This window comes from Thalassophryne amazonica, chromosome 2 (genome assembly GCF_902500255.1).
Source record: "Thalassophryne amazonica chromosome 2, fThaAma1.1, whole genome shotgun sequence".
Taxonomy (NCBI): Eukaryota; Metazoa; Chordata; class Actinopteri; order Batrachoidiformes; family Batrachoididae; genus Thalassophryne; species Thalassophryne amazonica.
The window spans coordinates 81,641,396-81,663,002 of NC_047104.1; positions in this window are offsets into that span (position 1 = coordinate 81,641,396).

The window sequence follows — 21,607 nt, forward strand, 5'->3', positions numbered from 1 at the left end:
CAAAAGTCCCCTTCACCTGGTCGGATCGTTGCGATGCCGCGTTCAAGGAGTTGAAATGACGCTTCTCGTCTGCACCCGTTCTGGTGCAGCCCGATCCTAGTCGCCAGTTAGTGGTTGAAGTGGATGCCTCGGACTCAGGGATAGGAGCTGTGCTTTCCCAGAGCGGGAAGACCGATAAGGTCCTTCACCCGTGTGCCTATTTTTCCCGCAGGTTGACCCCGGCCGAACGGAACTATGACGTCGGCAATCGAGAACTCCTTGCGGTGAAAGAGGCTCTTGAAGAGTGGAGACATCTGTTGGAGGGAACGTCCGTGCCATTTACGGTTTTCACTGACCACCGGAACCTGGAGTATATCAGGACCGCCAAGCGGCTGAACCCCAGGCAAGCCCGCTGGTCACTGTTCTTCGGCCGTTTTGACTTCCGGATCACCTACCGTCCCGGGACCAAGAACCAGAGATCGGATGCCTTGTCCCGGGTACATGAAGATGAAGTCAAAACGGAGTTGTTGGATCCACCGGAACCCATCATCCCGGAGTCCACTATCATGGCCACCCTCACCTGGGACATAGAGAGAACCGTCCGGGAAGCCCTGGCACGAAGCCCGGACCCCGGAACTGGGCCGAAGAACAGCCTCTACGTCCCACCAGAAGCTAGGGCTGCAGTCCTGGACTTCTGTCACGGCTCTAAGCTCTCCTGTCATCCAGGGGTGCGAAGAACCGTGGCAGTTGTCCGGCAGCGCTTCTGGTGGGCGTCCCTAGAGGCCGACGTCCGGGATTATATCCAGGCCTGCACCACCTGTGCCAGGGGCAAGGCTGACCATCGCAGGGCTTCGGGACTGCTCCAGCCGCTGCCCGTGCCCCATCGCCCCTGGTCCCACATCGGCCTGGATTTTGTCACGGGCCTCACGCCGTCCCAGGGCAACACCACCATCCTCACGATAGTGGACCGATTCTCCAAGGCGGCCCACTTCGTGGCTCTCCCGAAGCTCCCGACGGCCCAGGAGACAGCGGACTTCCTGGTCCACCACGTCGTCCGGCTGCATGGGATCCCAACAGACATCGTCTCCGATCGCGGTCCCCAGTTCTCCTCGCATGTCTGGAGGAGCTTCTGCCGGGAACTGGGGGCCACGGTGAGTCTTTCATCCGGGTATCATCCCCAGACCAACGGGCAAGCAGAACGGGCCAATCAGGAGATGGAGCAGGCCCTGAGTTGCGTGACAGCCGCGCACCCGTCGGCCTGGAGTACCCATCTGGCCTGGATCGAGTATGCCCATAACAGCCAGGTGTCGTCAGCCACCGGCCTCTCCCCTTTCGAGGTATGTCTGGGGTACCAGCCTCCTCTGTTTCCGGTGGTTGAGGGAGAGGTCGGTGTGTCCTCGGTCCAGGCCCACCTACGGAAGTGCCGTCGGGTGTGGCGTGCCGCCCGTTCTGCCTTGCTGAAGGCCCGGATGAGGACGAAGGCCCATGCAGACCGTCGGCGGACCCCGGCCCCTACGTACCGGCCAGGGCAGACAGTGTGGTTGTCTACTAAGGACATACCCCTTCAAGTGGACTCCCCTAAGCTGCAGGACTGGTATATCGGTCCGTTTAAAATCATCAAGGTACTCAGTCCAGCCGCAGTGAGGCTTCAGCTTCCGGCCTCACTGCGGATCCATCCCGTTTTCCACGTGTCCCGGATCAAGCCCCATCACACCTCACCCCTCTGTACTCCGGGTCCGGCACCACCTCCTGCCCGGATCATCGATGGCGAGCCGGCTTGGACTGTGCGCCGGCTCTTAGACGTCCGTAGGATGGGCCGGGGCTTCCAGTATTTGGTGGACTGGGAGGGGTACGGACCCGAAGAACGCTCCTGGGTGAAGAGGAGCTTCATCCTGGACCCGGCCCTCCTGGCCGATTTCTACCGCCGCCACCCGGACAAGCCTGGTCGGGCGCCAGGAGGCGCCCGTTGAGGGGGGGGGGTCCTGTTGTGTGGGCCGCTGAAGAGGAGGTACTGCTGGCCCACCACCACCAGAGGGCACCCTGCCTGGAGTGCGGGCTCCAGGCACCAGAGGGCGCTGCCGCCTAACAGGAGTAGCCGGGGTGACAGCTGACACTCATCACCTATGACAGCTGTCACCACTCATCTGATCAGCATCAGTATATCAGCAAGACGTCATCTCCACCTCTTTGCCGAGATATCGCTTTACCAGGAAGGTAACGTTCTCAGCTGGCTGTGAGATTTATTCGACAGTAACCTTTTGTGACTTTTTTTGTATCGTGTAACAGACTCTTTTTCCAACAAGAGGTGGAGTTGGTTTTCCTGCCGTGTGAATTGCTGGGTGCACACGTGCCCACCTTTAATTGTTTTTTTGTTCCTCGCCAGCAGTACCAGATCCGACACGCGGAGGCAGTGGCCACCTGGGAGTTCGGGACTTGGCGGCTCCAGTATTCCCGGGGTCTGGTGGCGGAGGAAATCGTGTGGTTCCGGTTCTACTTTGGACAGACGTCTCCTATCTTCGAGCCTGCCCACACGACACCTGTTGCGATTTGACCTTTTGTCTATTATTGTAATCTGTTGTGTTTGTTGTGCCCTTTCACAACAGTAAAGTGTTGTATTTGACTTCCTCCAATGTCCGTTCATTTGCGCCCCCTGTTGTGGGTCCGTGTACCTACACTTTCCCAACAGAGTCAGGCTACAGATGGGCGATCGATCACCTGGTGTCCCACTGCAGACAGAACAACCTGGAGCTCAATGTCCTCATGACAGTAGATATGGTTGTTGACTTCAGAGAGAACCCAGTCCTGTCTGTCCCCATCACCCTGTGTGACTCCCCGGTCACCATTGTGGAGTTCTTCCGTTACCTGGGGATCACCATCACCCAGGACCCCAAGTGGGAGCTGAATATCAGCTCTCTCATCAAGAGAGTACAACAGAGAATTACTTTCTGTGGCAGCTGAGGAAGTTCAACCTGCCAAAAACAATGACGGTGAACTTCTGCACTGCCGTCATCGAGTCCATCATCTCTTCTTCCATCACTTCCATCATTCTGGTACAGTGCTGCCACTGCTAAGGACAGGAGCAGACTGCAGCGTATCATCCATGCAGCAGAGAAGGTGATCGCCGCAGTCTGCTATCCCTACAGGACCTACACCTCCAAGGCCCTGAGGTGAGGAAGGAAGATTGTGGCCGATCCCTCTCACCCAGGACACAAATTTTTCATAACCCTCCCCTCTGGCAGGAGGCTGAGGTCCATCAGGACTAAAAACTCAAGACACTAAAACAGCCTCTTTCCATCCGCAGCTAGACTAATAAATAATGCCAGAGGCCCCCTCTTACCCTGCTCTCTCACTACCATAAAGCACAGCTTGGTCATCCCTGCACTGAAAGGTACTGTACATCTATACTGCAATCATCTGTTTTTCACAGTCCCATTCCACTACATTATACTTATTTAACAGTGAGTATAATTAGGGAATAACCCTGTTGTGTCTGATGATTTGCGAATGTTCATGCTGGTTATACGGTTGCAAATTGAGCTTATGCATCGCCGGTAAAAAGGAGTTTTATGGCGGAGCCGTAACATGGCTATTTGCAAACATAAAAGCATGAACGTCCGCAAATCATCAGACACAAGGGGGTTATTCTAATTCTAATTCAATTCGATCATTTGCACGGTTTATTTTTCTGTAGGTAATTCGGTCAGCGAGGCTTACCATCACCCGAGGCAGTGTTGCTCCAACAGGGGTCAGGGCATGGAGTAATCCATCATATGTGAAAATCCATCAAATCCATCAAATGTGACATGGTAATTCTCTATCAGAATCCACATCAGTACTTTCGCATGGTAGTTTAAATTCACCTGTTTCAGTGGTGGCGGTGGTACACAACTTGCTCTCACTCTCAGCTAACAGTGCTAACAGCTAGCAATGCGCGCAACCGGTGTTAAGTTGAATTGTGTGTCTCGTCGCATAAATCGACAGTTCTGCATCCCAACAATATTGAGCATGAAATTCAACAGGAATGACATCTCATCAGAACACCTGTCAGGTCGTAGAGTAGTACATCCAAATGTGAAACGGTTGAATATTTTGCCACCGTTACCCCAATATTATACGGTCTGAAATCTCACACGTTTAACCAATCAGATTTGCGGGAAAAATTTAACTGGATTAGAATATTGCCTGTTTGACTCTTTTACTTCTTACAGAACTGTTTTTCTTTTCTTTTTCTTATTGTTTATGCACCAATAACACTAGATCAAATTCCTTGTATGAGAGAACTTACTTGGCAATAAATTTGATTCTGATTCTTATATGTACCATGGAATCTCCACAATAAATTTCTTTAACAGCTATAAAATTATCACTAATTTTGTACCACAGAAGTAAAGGTATTTTATAATAAGGAGGTTTCAACACATAATAAATTTGGTCAAGCTTGTGAAAAATCCAAAGGGACTAAACATTAGCACAGGAATATAGAGATGGTGAGCAGAGAACCATGCAAACAATCACGAGTCAGTCCTGAATAACATAACAGAGCTGTATTTGTGTTTTGTACTGGGAGCTGTGGTCAGCTGAATACCAATCCTACTCCATCACTGACACACTGCTACTGAACACACGCAGATATTTAAATTATGTATTTTTCCTCATAACTTTTTAAATTAGAAGATGAAGCATTAGATAAAGTCAGTCCATCAATGAATGGCTCTGCAAAATGCCCATAAGTAACTACTGCACATTCATTCATTCATTTTCTATACCCTTTTATTTCAATTAAGGGTGATGGGGTTGCTTGAGCCTATCCCAGCAGTCACTGCGTGAGAGGTGGGGTACACCCTGGACAGGACACCATTCTATCTGAGAGCTGACTGCCTATTCAGTTCTGAAGTTTGGTTCTTACAGATACAGCTGAGGTCCAGTGAAACTCCTTTCTTGGGCCATGTTGGCATATGAACCTGCACAGTGATAACATAAAACAAAGGTACAGGCCTACAAACTTGTTACTTATGAAACCATGTTGGCAATCACAGAGTCCTGGTGGCCAAAGGCCACTGTTGCTTGTTTAAATGTAATGACATTAAAGGGGCTGTCGCAGATACAAATGTTAATAAAAGCATCATCCCATCACCAATGTACTGGCCAAACGTTTGGCACACTGAAACTAAGTTCATATCTCTAAGTGTTGGGAAAGTGTAGTGACACGGACCCACAACAGGGGCGTAAATGAACGGACAATGGAAGGAGTTGAATTAGAACACTTTACTGTTGTGAATGTCACAACCAAATACAGCAGATTACAGAATGTAGACAAGTCAATTAATAAAGGTGTCGTGTGGGCAGGCTTGACGATAGGAGACGCCCGTCTGGAGACGAACCGGAACCACACGATTTCCACTGCCACCGAACCCGAGGGATACTGGAGCCGCCAAGTCCCGAAGTCCCCAGGTGGCCACCGTCACGGCGTGTCGGATCTGGTACTGCTGGCAGAAAGCAAAGACAGTCAAGGGTGGGTGTGTGAACACCCAGTAACAATCCTGGTGGGAATTCCCCCTCCACCTCTCACTCTATAACTTGCAGAGTACTGTAGTGATTCCTCAGGGGGAAAGAGTGCCTTTTAGCACTCTCTCAGCTTCCACCGACAGAGGTACCGGTACTCCTGCAAACACTCACAATATACAAATAACATTGTAACACAACGGCTGAGGATATTACCTCTTGAAGAAGATGATATCTCGGCAATGTGGTGGAGGTGTCTTCCTGCTTTTATTCCAGATGTGAGTAGATGATTAGTGACAGCTGTCATGGATGATGAGTGACAGCTGTCACCACGGCTTGTTCCTGGAGGCGGCAGCGCCCTCTCGTGCCTGAAGCCCGCACTTCAGGCAGGGCGCCCTCTGGTGGTGGGCCAGCAGTACCTCCTCTTCTGGCGGCCCACACAACAGGACCCCCCCCTCAACGGGCGCCTCCTGGTGCCCGACCAGGCTTGTTCGGGTGGCGACGGTAGAAATCGGCCAGGAGGGCCGGGTCCAGGATGAAGCTCCTCTTCACCCAGGAGCGTTCTTCGGGTCCATACCCCTCCCAGTCCACCAAATACTGAAAGCCCTGGCCCATTCGACGGACGTCCAAGAGCCGGCGTACCGTCCAAGCCGGCGTACCGTCCAAGCCGGCTCCCCGTCGATAATATGGGAGGCGGCGCCGGACCGGGTGCACAGAGGGGTGAGGTGTGATGCGGTTTAATCCTGGAGACATGGAAGACCGGATGGATCCGCAGTGAGGCCGGGAGTTGGAGCCTGAGACTGAGGACCTTAAGGATGGTGAAGGGTCCAATGAATCGGTCTTTCAGCTTGGGGGACTCGACCTGAAGTGGAATGTCCTTGGTGGAAAGCCATACCTCCTGCCCGGGTTGGTATGCGGGGGTCGGGGACCGTCGACGGTCTGCATGGGCTTTCACCCTCGTCCGGGCCCTCAACAAGGCCGAACGGGCGGTGCGCCACACCCGACGGCATCTCCGCAGGTGGGCCTGGACCGAGGGCACACCGACCTCTCCCTCCACCAAAGGAAACAAAGGGGGTTGGTACCCCAGACACACCTCGAACGGGGAGAGGCCGGTGGCAGAGGACACTTGGCTGTAAGGGTCCCTGTGCCTTCTGCTGGTCCGCCTTGCCCCTGGCGCAGGTGGTGCAGGCCTGGATGTAAGCCCGGACATCAGTCTCCAGGGACACCCACCAGAAGCGCTGCTGTACTACTGCCACGGTCCTACGCACCCCTGGGTGGCAGGACAGCTTGGACCAGTGACAGAAGTCCAGGACGGCAGCCCTGGCCTCTGGTGGGACGTATAGTCTGTTCTTCGGTCCTGTTTCGGGATCTGGGCTCCGTGCCAGGGCCTCCGGGATGGTCTTCTCCACGTCCCAGGTTAGGGTAGCCACGATAGTGGACTCCGGTAAGATGGGTTCCAGTGGATCCGACAGCTCGGTCTTGACTTCCCGTTCGTGCACCCGGGACAGGGCATCCGATCTCTGGTTTTTGGTCCCGGGGCGGTAGGTGATCCGGAAGTCAAAACGGCCGAAAAACAGTGACCAGCGGGCTTGCCTGGGGTTCAGTCGTTTGGCGGTCCTGATATACTCCAGGTTCCGGTGGTCAGTAAAAACCGTGAAAGGCACCGATGCTCCCTCCAGCAGGTGTCTCCACTCCTCAAGACCCTCTTTCACCGCAAGGAGCTCTCGATTGCCCACGTCATATTTCCGCTCTGCTGGGGTCAACCTGCGGGAAAAATAGGCACACGGGTGAAGAACCTTATCGGTCTCTCCGCTCTGGGATAGCACGGCTCCTATCCCTGAGTCAGAGGCATCCACTTTAACCACAAACTGGCGACTAGGATCGGGCTGCACCATGACAGGTGCAGTCGAGAAGCGCTGTTTCAACTCCCTGAATGTGGCATCGCACCGATCCGACCAGGTGAAGGGAACTTTTGGTGAGGTCAGGGCTGTCAGGGGGCTAACTACCTGACTATACCCCTTAATGAACCTCCTGTAAAAATTTGCGAAGCCGAGGAACTGTTGCAGCTTCCTACGGCTCGTAGGTTGGGGCCAGTCTCTCACCACTGCGACCTTGGCCGGATCCGGGGTGACGGAGTTGGAGGAGATGATAAACCCCAGGAAGGACAAAGACGTGCGGTGAAACTCGCACTTCTCGCCCTTCACAAACAGTCGGTTCTCTAACAACCGCTGCAGGACCTGACGTACATGCTGGACATGGGTCTCAGGATCCGGAGAAAAGATGAGAATATCGTCCAGATATACGAAGACGAATCGGTGCAGGAAGTCCCGAAAGACGTCGTTAACCAAGGCTTGGAACGTCGCGGGGGCGTTGGTGAGGCCGAACGGCATGACCAGGTACTCAAAGTGACCTAACGGGGTGTTAAATGCCGTCTTCCATTCGTCTCCCTTCCGGATCCGAACCAGGTGATACGCATTTCTAAGATCCAGCTTCGTAAAGATTTTGGCTCCATGCAGGGGGGTGAACACGGAATCCAATAATGGCAACGGGTATCGGTTGCGAACCGTAATCTCATTCAGCCCCCTGTAATCAATGCATGGACGGAGTCCGCCATCTTTGTTGCCCACAAAAAAGAAACCTGCACCCATCGGGGAGGTGGAGTTCCGGATCAGCCCGGCAGCTAATGAGTCCCGGATGTAGGTCTCCATTGATTCGCACTCAGGTCATGAGAGGTTGTACAGCCTGCTGGACGGGAACTCAACGCCTGGAACCAAATCAATGGCACAATCGTACGGATGGTGCGGGGGAAGGGTGAGTGCCAGATCCTTGCTGAAGATGTCAGCAAGATCGTGGTACTCAACCGGCACTGCCGTCAGATTGGGAGGGACTTTGACCTCCTCCTTAGCCTGTAAACCGGGAGGAATCAAGGATCCTAAACACACCCGATGGCAGGTTTCGCTCCACTGAACCACCACCCCAGACAGCCAATCAATCCAGGGATTGTGCTTCAACATCCATGGGAAGCCCAAAATCACGCGGGAGGTAGAAGGAGTTACAAAAAACTCAATCTCCTCCCGATGGTTTCCAGACACCACCAGAGTTACTGGTTGTGTCTTGTGTGTGATTAAAGGGAGGAGGGTGCCATCTAGTGCCCGCACCTGCAATGGCGAAGGAAGCGCCACCAGAGGGAGCCCTACCTCCCTTGCCCATCTGCTGTCTAGCAAATTACCTTCTGACCCCGTGTCCACCAGTGCTGGGGCTTGAAGGGTTAAATCCCCGCTCAGGATTGTAAGTGGGAGTCGTGTGGCAATCTGTGTGTGTCCCACGTGAATGTTATGACCCCCCCTTAGCCCAGTCTCTGAGGGCGGTTGTTGTTGTGGCCGTTTGGGGCAGTTTTTCTGTATGTGCTCCTTTGAGCTGCAGAGAAAACACTCCCCGTGGATCAGCCTCCTCAGTTTGGCCCTGTGCGTTTCCCTAACAACGCCAGCAGGGGGAGCTGTTACCCCACGGAGCACTGCGGCTGTGGAGCGTGGGGAGGGCGGCCCCTTTTCGAACCAGGAAGGGAGAGGGATGGCGCGTATCCAGCCACATCCTTCGCCTCGCTCCCGACGGTGTTCCTCCAACCGATTGTCTAACCGTATAACGAGATCGATAAGCCCATCTAAATCCCGCGGTTCGTCCTTGGCCACCAGATGTTCCTTCAGGACCAACGACAGTTCGTTTATGAAGGCGGCGCGGAGCGCAACGTTATTCCAGCCGGACCTCGCAGCCGCGATGCGGAAGTCGACTGCATAAGCGGCTGCGCTCCGGCGTCCCTGTCTCATTGACAGCAGCACAGTTGAAGCGGTCTCTCCCCTGTTAGGGTGATCAAACACTGTTCTGAACTCCCTCACAAACCCAGTGTATGTGTGAAGGAGCCGTGAATTTTGTTCCCAAAGCGCCGTAGCCCAAGCGCGTGCCTCTCCCCGAAGCAGAGCAATTACATAAGCTATTTTGCTAGCGTCTGATGCATACATGACGGGACGTTGTGCGAAGACGAGCGAACACTGCATGAGAAAGTCCGCGCACGTCTCCACACAACCTCCGTACGGCTCTGGAGGGCTTATGTATGCTTCAGGGGATGGTGGGAGGGGTTGTTGAACCACCACAGGAACATTCATATCCTGCACAGGGTCGGCAGGAGGAGGAGCTGCAGCAGCGCCCTGAGCGCTCGCCGCCACCTGCGCGGAGAGAGCCTCCACCCTGCGGTTCAGGAGGATGTTTTGCTCGGTCATTTGATCCAACCGAGCCGTAAAGGCGGTGAGAATGTGCTGTAGCTCACCAATCACGCCTCCTGCAGATGCCTGCGCTCCCTGCTCTCCCATTGGTCATTCAATAGCCGGGTGACGCCCCTTGGAGTCCATGACGCTGGCCGAGATATCCTGTTGGGAAAGTGTAGTGACACGGACCCACAACAGAGGGCGTAAATGAACGGACAATGGAGGGAGTTGAATTAGAACACTTTACTGTTGTGAATGTCACAACCAAACACAGCAGATTACAGAATGTAGACAAGTCAATTAATAAAGGTGTCGTGTGGGCAGGCTCGACGATAGGAGATGCCCATCTGGAGACGAACCGGAACCACACGATTTCCACTGCCACCGAACCCAAGGGATACTGGAGCCGCCAAGTCCCGAAGTCCCCAGGTGGCCACCGTCACGGCGTGTCGGATTTGGTACTGCTGGCAGAAAGCAAAGACAGTCAAGGGTGGGTGTGTGAACACCCAGTAACAATCCTGGTGGGAATTCCACCTCCACCTCTCACTCTATAACTTGCAGAGTACTGTAGTGATTCCTCAGGGGGAAAGAGTGCCTTCTAGCGCTCTCTCAGCTTCCACCGACAGAGGTACCGGTACTCCTGCAAACACTCACAATATACAAATAATATTGTAACACAACGGCTGAGGATATTACCTCTTGAAAAAGATGATATCTCGGCAATGTGGTGGAGGTGTCTTCCTGCTTTTATTCCAGATGTGAGTAGATGATTAGTGACAGCTGTCATGGATGATGAGTGACAGCTGTCACCACGGCTTGTTCCTGGAGGCGGCAGCGCCCTCTCGTGCCTGAAGCCCGCACTTCAGGCAGGGCGCCCTCTGGTGGTGGGCCAGCAGTACCTCCTCTTCTGGCGGCCCACACAACATCTAAGCACCTTTTATAATACTACAGCTACTAATATTAATAGTAGTAGTTATAATAATAATAATAATTATTATTATTATTAATTATTATTATTATAGTGCTTTTGTAGTATTGTCCTCTTAACAAAGCATTTTTGGACAGATGAGACGATGAAGTCTGACTTACCAGTATCAGGTGTTTGGTCCAACCACAAAGACTTCATACAAATGATCCTACAGCTAGCCAGGCCCCTGTAGTTGGTGCGGACCAAGGTAGCTTAGCCGCCGTTAGCCAATCGGAGGTCACTAAAATTAATATTGAATCGGTGTGTAACTTTGCAAAAACAATGTCGGACTCTGTAGTTTTCTCTGGGCTCCTCCCCAATCGGACCGGGAGTGACATGTTTAGCCGCATGTTCTCCTTGAATTGCTGGGTGTCTGAGTGGTGTCCAAAAAATGAGGTGGGCTTCATAGATAATTGGCAAAGCTTCTGGGGAAAATCTGGTCTTGTTAGGAGAGACGGCATCCATCCCACTTTGGATGGAGCAGCTCTCATCTCTAGAAATCTGGCCAATTTTATTAAACCCTCCAAATCGTGACTATCCAGGGTTGGGACCAGGAAGCAGAGTTGTAGTCTTACACACCTCTCTGCAGCTTCTCTCCCCCTGTCATCCCCCAATACCCCATCCCCGTAGAGACGGTGCCTGCTCCCAGACCACCAACAACCAGTAAAAATCTATTTAAGCATAAAAATTCAAAAAGAAACAATAATATAGCACCTTCAACTGCACCACAGACTAAAACAGTTAAATGTGGTTTATTAAACATTAGGTCTCTCTCTTCTAAGTCCCTGTTAGTAAATGACATAATAATTGATCAACATATTGATTTATTCTGCCTTACAGAAACCTGGTTACAGCAGGATGAATATGTTAGTTTAAATGAGTCAACACCCCCGAGTCACACTAACTGCCAGAATGCTTGAAGCACGGGTCGAGGAGGAGGATTAGCAGCAATCTTCCACTCCAGCTTATTAATGAATGAAAGACCCAGACAGAGCTTTAATTCATTTGAAAGCTTGACTCTTAGTCTTGTCCATCCAAATTGGAAGTCTCAAAAAACAGTTTTATTTGTTATTATCTGTTGTCCACCTGGTCGTTACTGTGAGTTTCTCTGTGAATTTTCAGACCATTTGTCTGACTGTGCTTAGCTCAGATAAGATAATTATAGTGGGTGATTTTAACATCCACATAGATGCTGAGAATGACAGCCTCAACACTGCATTTAATTTATTATTAGATTCAGTTGGCTTTGCTCAAAATGTAAATGAGCCCACCCACCATTTTAACCGCACTTTAGATCTTGTTCTGACATATGGCATAGAAATTGAAGACTTAACAGTATTCCCTGAAAACCCTCTGTTGTCTGATCATTTCTTAATAACATTTACATTTACTTTAATGGACTACCCAGCAGTGGGGAATAAGTTTCATTACAGTAGAAGTCTTTCTGAAAGCGCTGTAACTAGGTTTAAGGATATGATTCCTTCTTTGTTATGTTCTTCAGTGCCATATACCAACACAGTGCAGAGTAGCTACCTAAACTCTGTGAGATAGATTAGCTCGTCAATAGCTTTCCATCCTCATTGAGCACAACTTTGGATGCTGTAGCTCCTCTGAAAAAGAGAGCCTTAAATCAGAAATGCTTGACTCCGTGGTATAACCCACAAACTCGCAGCTTAAAGCAGATAACCCGTAAGCTGGAGAGGAAATGGCGTCTCACTAATTTAGAAGATCTTCACTTAGCCTGGAAAAAGAGTCTGTTGCTCAATAAAAAAAAAGCCCTCCGTAAAGCTAGGACATCTTACTATTCATCACTAATTGAAGAAAATAAGAACAATCCCAGGTTTCTTTTCAGCACTGTAGCCAGGCTGACAAAGAGTCAGAGCTCTATTGAGCCGAGTATTCCTTTAACTTTAACTAGTAATGACTTCATGACTTTCTTTGCAAATAAAATTTTAACTATTAGAGAAAAAATTATTCATAACCATCCCAAAAGACATATCTTTATGTTCGGCTGCCTTCAGTAATGCTGGTATTTGGCTAGACTCTTTCTCTCCAATTGTTCTGTCTGTTGTGTGCTGGGGTGTTTGGCTGGCTTGGTTTTTGTTTTTCTGTTTCTCCCACCAGGTGGTATGCATTCAGGACTGAGTGGCTGAGTATTAGGACCTCAACCTGAACACCTGAGGCTTGTTTTCACGTGCAGGTCATCAGGGCTCACAGCTGTGGTGTATTCTGTCTTGATCAGAGATTGCTGCACTTAAACCTTGAATGCACAGTGTGTGATTGCCAGAGACTCGACCTTGTGAGCAGACGTGTGAGATCGGTGTCGGGAGAACAATCTCACCATTACGGATGCAGAGACCGCTCCAGGTTTGACGCCACAGTCTGTGAAGGAGGATTGGGTGAGGTCTCACGCTCTTCAGCACACTTCCTGAGGTAATTTGGTTTTGGTGACTTCTATGAAGTAAGGACAGTGGATTTGGTGTCCCTCACACCTTGTGTTATTGAGCTGTCACGTTATGCTAATTGTCTAATCAGCTTCTGCTGCAGTGGAGATTTGAACTGAGTTGTTCCGTGCCTGCAGGGTGAGAAGCTGATATATATATTTAAGCCAGGAAGTGTTTGCTGATTGTGTGCACCTTTGAGCTGTGTCTCTCTGGGTGGAGAGTGTTGGACTCACCTCATGTTTTCTTTCTTCACAGACTCGGTTTGTCGCGGCCACCTGGGGGGTGTCGGCGGGGTCCCTGGGTCCGAACTGCTGTGGCTCCAGACCGTTTGCGCTGCTGAGAGCGCGCCGTGTTTTCACCTTACCAGACCGCTGGCTTTTTATTTGTTTATCACTTCACTCACTTTCATTACAATGTGTTATCCTTTGAACCGTGCTCTGCTTATTTTATGCTGGGTCGGTGCTCCGACCGCGTCCGACACATAACACTGTCTGAGTTATTTTCATTAGTCACTTCCTCCAAACCATCAACATGTCTATTAGACCCCATTCCTACCAGGCTGCTCAAGGAAGCCCTACCATGAATTAATGCTTCGATCTTAAATATGATCAATCTATCTTTATTAGTTGGCTATGTACCACAGGCTTTTAAGGTGGCAGTAATTAAACCATTACTTAAAAAGCCATCACTTGACCCAGCTATCTTAGCTAATTATAGGCCAATCTCCAACCTTCCTTTTCTCTCAAAAATTCTTGAAAGGGTAGTTGTAAAACAGCTAACTGATCATCTGCAGAGGAATGGTCTATTTGAAGAGTTTCAGATAGGTTTCAGAATTCATCATAGTACAGAAACAGCATTAGTGAAGGTTACAAATGATCTTCTTATGGTGGACAGTGGACTCATCTCTGTGCTTGTCCTGTTAGACCTCAGTGCAGCTTTTGATACTGTTGACCATAAAATTTTAATACAGAGATTAGAGCATACCATAGGTATTAAAGGCACTGCGCTGCAGTGGTTTGAATCATATTTATCTAATAGATTACAATTTGTTCATGTAAATGGGGAGTCTTCTTCACATACTAAGGTTAATTATGGAGTTCCACAAGGTTCTGTGCTAGGACCAATTTTATTCGCTTTATACATGCTTCCCTTAGGCAGTGTTATTAGAAAGCATTGCTTAAATTTTCATTGTTATGCAGATGATACCCAGCTTTATCTATCCATGAAGCCAGAGGACACACCAATTAGTTAAACTGCAGGAATGTCATTCAGACATAAAGACATGGATGACCTCTAATTTCCTGCTTTTAAATTCAGATAAAACTGAAGTTATTGTACTTGGCCCCACAAATCTTAGAAACATTGTGTCTAACCAGATCCTTACTCTGGATGGCATTACCCTAACCTCCAGTAATACTGTGAGAAATCTTGGAGTCATTTTTGATCAGGATATGTCCTTCAATGCGCGTATTAAGCAAATATGTATGACTGTTTTTTTGCATTTGCGCAATATCTCTAAAATTAGAAAGGTCTTGTCTCAGAGTGATGCTGAAAAGCTAATTCATGCATTTATTTCTTCTAGGCTGGACTACTGTAATTCATTATTATCATACTTACTGGACTGGTAAGCATTGAAAGCCGAGCTGGACATGTCCAAACTTGTCCTCTGACACGCCGAAACGGAGGTGTTCCTTTGTCTCGCTTCCAAAGCAAATCAGTCGTGACGCGGCTTTCCATGACAAAATCTCTTGTTAAAAGTGAAATCTGCCGGAAAATGGCTGATGTCCAGCTCTTGTGATAACCAGAGAAAGAGCATACGACGGTCTCGTATCCACAGAGTCATCCGTTTAGAAATGGTCCGGTGGCTTGTGCCGCGTCGTCGCAGCTCAGAGCGTGGCGCGCCGAGTGTCCTTAAAGAGATCCTTAAAGCTGTACTAACAGACCTTATTCTCTGTGAAGCCCGTAAAATTTTCACCGAAAGCCAGATAAATTTTTCGAATGGTTTCCAGGTGCCAGTCTCTAACAGCTTCTGAAAAAATTCTGATGGAAAAAAAGTCCTTTTCATTCCGCCATTTCCAGACAATGAAAATCCGATGAGGGGGCGGGACCACTCCTTCCCAAGGCGTGCTCACAGGCGAATGACGTCACTGACAGGCGTGGAAAACTCACGCATGCGCACGAGGGTTCAAGCATGTCTGACGTAAAAACATATGAATGAAATCCATATAGTTTTTGAAAAAAATAAAAAGGACCATTACTTTATTGACAGACCTCGTAGTTCCCAGACCTGCGATGATGATGTTTTCATGGGTAACAAAAACATCAGGAGTATATTTGGCACAAGAACTTGTGTATCTTGAGTGTTTTTAACGCCAAAATGATCGTTAAGTCAATACACTCATCCAACAGCATCTTCTCATGTCGGCAAATTCAGCGCCATTTTGCAAACAAGTGGAAACTGGGTTAGGCGAAAGTAATCCGCCAAACTCAGTCTGTGTAATACAGTTGTTTTTGGTGTGTTTTCCACCATCTTTATTTATTGTGTATGAGCGAGCAGCCAGCTGCCGCAGTCGCAGTGTCGCATCGCTCAGCATTTGCAGAAAATAGGCTTCTTGTCTATTTTGGTCCCACCTAACTGGCAGCATAGTGACCATTGTCTCTTGTTGCTGCAAAACGTGCACTCTGACTGAAAATTAATGGCAGGCTGCCACTTTGCCTCTGTGACTGTAGGGTTAACCATAACCAGCATGCCTGGGGTCCAAGCAAATGCCAGGGCTTTTTGGCCTTTCACACCGGGGCTGTCTTCCAGTTGCGTCGGACGTCGTCATGACGATGCCTCGTGGAAGCAACTCAGTGCAGAGACGATGCAGCTCGACGCCACAATAACGCGAGGAACGCAAAGGACGAAGCAAATCGGATGCCAATAGTTAAACGTTTAATTTTTTTTGCGTCCTGTGCTCGACGCAGAAATTAAGTGGTTTCAGCGCAAGTCAGAGCAACAGGACGGTACTCAACGTGACTGGAAGCCACACCCTCACAATACAACATTACCTGATGCCAATTTATGATTCCTGCTGTGTTACATTGTTCCTGAAGTATAAATCACGCAGGGTTGTTTTTATACCACGTACACAATGCAGTAAAACTACATGCTGAAAAAAGTGCACAGAAACAAAAATGTTTAAATAAAATCCATAAAAGTCCTGCTCACAGACTGATTGCCAGAGACAGGACATGTCCACATCCAGTAAAAAGTCTGGACATCTCCAGTCCACTCATGGATGATTCGTTCACACACGCACATGTGAACAATTAAAAGAAAGAAAATAAAACTGTCAGGCTGCAGGCAGTTAGTTCCTTGTTCTCCCCTCAAACTCTCTCATCACTGTGTTAAAAAAAGGACATACGTCCTGCTCACAGACTGATTGCCAAAGACAGGACATGTCCACATCAAGTATAACTCCAGACATTTCCACATTTGCTCACGGATGGTTCGTTCGCGCACACGCGCGGTCAAAGGGGGAAAGATAAACTATAACAGAACTCAGAGCGCAGACCTGTAGCTCAGCACAAGAACAAATATAAACTAGGACTGCAAGCAGTCATATACGGGCCCTTGTTCTGCGCGACCACCTACCCAGGCTAGCGTGTCTCCTTGTGACCAGATGCGGGCATGTGTGTACAGCAAGCACTCATCACACAGCTCAAATTTCAAGCAAATCACACGATGCATGAAGGAGTTGATGGTTCATCCACTAGGGGGCACTCAGAGCACAAACAGAGGGGCCAGGTGTGTTCAAGGGCCATCCATTAACACACATGTGAAGTTTCAATTCAATCAGGTAATGCATGAAGGAGTTATGACATGTTAATGGGTCATCCACTAGGGGGCGCTCAGAGCACAAATAGAGGGGTCAGGTGTGTACAGGGCAGACAATAATCACACAGTTCAAGTTTCAAGCAAATCAGTTAATGCACGAAGGAGTTATGAAAAGTTGATGGTTCATCTACTAGGGGGCGCTCAGTGCACAAACAGAGAGGCCAGGTGTGTTAAGGGGCCTGACCCTCATTACACATGTGAAGTTTCAAGTCAGTCAGGTAATGCATAAGGAGTTATGACAAGTTGATGGTTCATCCACTAGGGGGTGCTCAGAGCACAAACAGAGGGCCCAGGTGTGTTCAGGGCCAACCCTCAGCACACATGTGAAGTTTCAAGTCAATCAGGCAAAGCATGAAGGAGTTATCGTGACTTGATTTTCCATGGCGAAGGGTCAAAATGGCGGTGCCATCCCGGCCACACCCTTCGACATAGAGAAAAGCTTTCGATAACTTTTTATCAGTATAGTCCCTGGATGCGGTGAAAGAAATTTGAAGTGCATTGCACAAATCCGTAGGAGGAGTTCGTTCAAATACAACGTGTGGAAATCACGCCAAAATTACAAGAAAAATCAAAATGGCCGACTTCCTGTTTGGAGAAGACCAATGGTGCAAGACTTTTTTGTACGTCTATGCAAGTCACACATGTGTGCCAATTTTCATCTCCCTACTCCAAAAAAAAAAAAAAAAAAAAACGATATGGGGAGGGTTTTTTGAAAGTTTCAAGGGGGCTCTATTGAGGAATTTTGCCCCGCCCATGGGCTACGCCCCTATGAATTGTAAGAGGGTGTCGTGCTTGACCTGTGTATCAATTTTCATAACTTCACGGCGATCATCGCCTACATTCACCAACTTGTTCTGCATGTTTTAGAAGTGGAATGAAGTTGATTGGGTTAACTATGTGACATAAGGACCTGTTAAAGTAAAAATAGAACATTTCCTGTTACCACCGGGGGGCGCTATGGCGGAGGTGGGAAGTTAATATATGTAGACGTTGAGGGCGGAGCCCTCATCATGTTCAGCAAGTTTGAAAGATCTACGACCATCCTTCGAAAAGCTCACCAAAGTTTAATGAACCAAATTTGAAGACGATTGGATGAAATCTCTTGGACGACTTTGTTCAAATGTAAGTAGTGGAAATGGCCAAAAACGGCAAAAATTACCTCAAAATCTAAACTTAAAATCAAAATGGCCGACTTCCTGTCGACATTTCCTGCAGACATTCCTGCGTCATCATGACGCCAAATGAAGCAGGCGTTAAACACAGGAAACCTTCAATAATGGACCATCACTGAGAGACAAATGAGAAGTGCTTAAGTCACAGCAGGGGGGAGATAATGAGGGCAGAACTGAAAACTTAATGAAACAGAGAAGCCCCTTTCACATTGGTGTATTCGTAGAGCTGCGTATTGCAGAGTTGTGTTTCATTTAAATACGCCCAAAATGTGCGCGTACTCAGCCTTTTTCCGTGTTCGTTTCATACTTGCAGCTGCGTGTGTTCGCTTTTTAGTGATATTTGTAAGGTGTCACAGATACTCGAACTGGTGTTCTTTGCTGATGACACAAATATTTTCTGTTCTGGGGAAAATTTAAAAGAAATGGTAGAGGAAATCACTGAAGAAATGAACAAACTGAAAATATGGTTTGACCAAAACTGTCATTAAACTTAAATGAAACAAAACTAATGTTATTTGGGAACTGCAGAACCAATGAGCAAGTACAAATACAGATAGATGGGGAGAGAGAAAACTGACCCACCTTTCGTCAAAAAAGTGACAGCTGCCAATCAAAATCGGCCACATCACTAAGCCCCGCCCCCTCTATGACGTCATAGCCAATCAGAATCGATGATGTCACTATGTCCCGCCCCTAAGCCCCTCCCCTAGTCCCGCCTCCAAGCCCCGCCCCTTATGACGTCACAGCCAATCATAATCGATGACGTCATTATGCCCCGCCCCTAAGCCCCGCCCCTGATCCCGCCTCCGAGCCCCCGCCCCTTATGACGTCACATCCAATCAGAGTCGATGACGTCAGTATGTCCCGCCCCTAAGCCCCGCCCCCAGCTCCTCCCCTAGTTCCGCCCCTGGCTCCTCCCCTAGCCCCACCCCCAAGCTCCTCCCCTAACCCCGGCCAAGCACCGCCTCCAAGCCATACCTCCCCTCCCACCCAGGGTCTAATATTTTAATGTCATTTTATTTCATGAATTAAAGAACGATTAAAAATACCTAGATCTTTTTAATGTATTAAAGAATTAACTAATTCTGAAATAATTAAACATAAATCACTGTCTATTATTTAATGACCCTTTAATATCTTTAATTCTTAAATTATTACGTTTCCTTTTCTGTTTTTTAATTCGTAAATTAAAGAAGGGGAACAAATACCCGTCTCTCTCGGCTGTAAGTCTTTGCAGCAAGACGGTCAAATACCCACGCATAGAGCCGCTCGCGGAAACATGACCCCACGGCTGTAAAACCTGTTGCAGACGCTGTGTCTGTGTGAGTGCGTGTGTGTGTGCGTGTGTGTGTGTGTGTGTGTGTGTGTGTGTGTGTGTGTGTGTGTGTGTGTGTGTGTGTGTGTGTGTGGCGGGACACCCGCTGAGCGGAGATGCTGCCCCGAGGTGATGAACCCGAAGAACAATAAACAATGCTCCTTATCACTCACGCCAGATGATGTTTTCTTTTAAGATATTAGCCGATCGATCATGGGGCGCGGGACACCCGCTGAGCGGAGATGCTGCCCCGAGCCCGAACAATAAACAATGCTCCTTATCACTTACGCCAAACGGTGTTTTTAGAGCAAAAGGTAAGGAATTACGCCCCGCGGACGAAGAAGGGTTTAAAAAATCCCCTTTCGACGATAGAGTGACATACAGCATTCACCATGGCGAGACGAACTCCGATCCTCCGCTACATCTGCGAGACCCCGGTTAACATCACCATGACAACAGAAGGCTCGCTTGCCCCAAAAAAAGCGAGAATGTACGTCAGCCGTCTGAGCCAGCCGATACCGGAGGAAGATCTGACGTACAGCCTGGAGGGGCACGAACGTTTAACTTACACGTTCGACCCGTATTATGCCCAAGTAAGTTTCTTCACTCTGGCCGAGGGTGAGACTGCCACTCGAGGAACCCCACGGGTGGCGCTTACTTCCGCCGATTGGGGTGTCTTCTCCGCGGCGGCGGGCTCGATGATTCGCGACACGGTCAACCCTGAACCTCCAGGAGATCGGACGCCGGAAAAGAAGAAAACACGCTTCCAACTCACCTGGCTCAGCGCCCAGGGGCCTCGCTATAGGGTGATATTCCAGCGTGGACCTCCTGACACTGTCTCTGAGGGTGAAATTAAGTTGGAGCGGGTTAGTGCCAGCGGCCACGTCAGAAGCGTCACAGCTGCGGCTGAGAGCTGGCATGAGATGTTCAACACCTGCAACGACAGGATTACGGGCCTCTTTACAAGGTGCCTGGCCTGGAGGGACGTTATCGAAGTCCGAAAAAACTTGGCCCCTCTTTTACTTAAAAAAAATAAATAAAAAATAAAATAAAAAATAAAATAAAAAAAAATAAAAAAAACTCTGACGTAGCTCCTCCCCGCATGCACGGGGATTTCTATAAAAACCAGGGGACCACATCTCATTCAAGCATCGGACGACGAACCAGCATGAGCTCCTCAACCTCTCCCATTGCAGCGGCCGACGACATCGCTTGTGACTGCGCGCTCGACTGTGGAAGAGACCGGCCCTCCCTGAGCCAGGCTTCACGGACCCGCGGTGGGTACGAGAGCCCGTGGGGAGTTCAGCTCGAGGCGGTCTGGGGCGAGATCCATCCTTCTCACGCGCTTTCCAGCCCGGGAGGCGTGGGGTCTCTTCCCGCTGTCACGGAGGCCGCGAGTCCGCGGGAGGTACAAGACCTCGAGCCGGCTGAGAAATACGCCACATCTTTCGCATCTGACCGGCCTGACGGGTTCCTGTCAGAGGAATTCCTGAAAACGGTGAAAGTCGGCGTGGCACACTTACTTTTGGCTGTGATCAAAAGTTACAGACAAAAACTCTGTTACGGGTGTGAGATCGATCACCCCAGCCAGCGCCAGCACGAGTGCCTGGACCCGTTAAATGAATATTTCTTTACCGGACATTTTGAGAGATTAATGGTGAGACTCTGGAGACCGACCTTCATCCCGGCTGTGGTAAAGCTCCTAGCCCAGCGCTTCCTCAACCCATCGGCTGCGAGGGTTCAGGGGGTGGTAGAAAACATCCTCACTGAGCTGAAATACACTGATACTTTTGAAGCAAAGATCAACGAACTGTACACATGTTTCGGTGAAGACGCAGATCTCGACCTGGAGGGGATGGTAGCCGTCTATAACCCAGACGACTGAAGAAAAACCTGCTTTTTTTTTTTTTTTTTTTTTTTTTTTTTTTTTTTTTTTAAATATCATTATATTGTTTTATAGTCATGGGTAATTGTGTGATGATTCTCTTTCAAAGCTTGCGGGAAGTTTATATTATACGTAGACTCTCGTATAAGCTGGAGCGGGTAGTCATTCGCAGGCTGGAGATCCCAGACGCCCCGCCTTTATGCG